The sequence below is a fragment of the Galeopterus variegatus genome, unplaced genomic scaffold (assembly GCF_000696425.1).
Source record: "Galeopterus variegatus unplaced genomic scaffold, G_variegatus-3.0.2 Scaffold4091, whole genome shotgun sequence".
Lineage (NCBI taxonomy): Eukaryota > Metazoa > Chordata > Mammalia > Dermoptera > Cynocephalidae > Galeopterus > Galeopterus variegatus.
This window is the reverse complement of record NW_007730202.1, coordinates 12840-13726: the sequence shown is the minus strand read 5'-3', so window position 1 is coordinate 13726 and position 887 is coordinate 12840. Positions and strand designations below refer to the sequence as shown.

Here is an 887-nt window from a genome sequence, read left to right as displayed (position 1 = left end):
GGGAGCCATATTATAATAAATTCTCTTATCTGTGATGGGCAGAGGAGGGGGTTATCAAAGAATATGGATGTATATATGCATATATATTTATGAATAATAGTATACATTTCAATTCAACTAATTGAAATACCCTAAACTTAAAGTAGACTTAAAAAAGATTAAACTGAGATTGATGATGCTCCTGCTAGAACTTTACATACATTAATAATCTCCATTACTGACAGTTGAAGTAATGACTCCAGAGTCAACTTTGACAGGCTAATCACTATAAGTTAGTAGTTGAGCTTACTAGTAGTACTGTTTGAGGTGGAAAGGATTATAGCAAATCTCTAAGTCAAAGATTGACAAACTTTCTTTAAAGGATCAAAAAGTAAATATAGGCTTTATGGGCCGTACAGTCTCTGTTGCAACTGCTCAACTTTGTCTTTGTATTGGGAGTGGGTTTATTCCAATAAAACTTTGTTGACAAAATCAGGCAGCAGGCTGTATTTGGCCTGTATACCTTAATTTGTTGACCCCTGTTCTAGGTAATAAAAAATGAGTTAAAAACAGACTTGTTGCCTTGCAGTGGTAAAGAAAAGAAAAATATTTTTTTTTAAAATTGGGACTATGTTAAAATGCTAAAAAGTCGTCTTTAGGATTAGCCAGTATTAGCATCTTAATCCTATCCTTCATTTCTGTTTATAGTCAGAACAGGTTTATGAAATCTCAAATCTTTGGTCTTATATCAGCTTCCCTGTTCTGTTCTATTTGTAACTCTACCAGGAAATCCCCCTTTTTTCTTGAGCTAGTCATATTGATTTTCCTTTCTTTGCCATTAAGCTAGTCTAACCAAACACTAGTCTACTTTCACAGGAAGTAATTTTGGGAGTTTTTAGGCTATTATT

General features: G+C 33.3%; 1 protein-coding gene across 1 annotated transcript in view; it reads left to right on the top strand.

Moving 5' to 3' along the window:
* The window catches only part of GLMN (glomulin, FKBP associated protein), a gene marked incomplete at its 3' end in the record, with an annotated part of 28345 nt that overhangs the window by 23420 nt on the left and 4038 nt on the right, over nt 1-887 (top strand). The gene's annotated exons all lie outside the window — the stretch shown is intronic.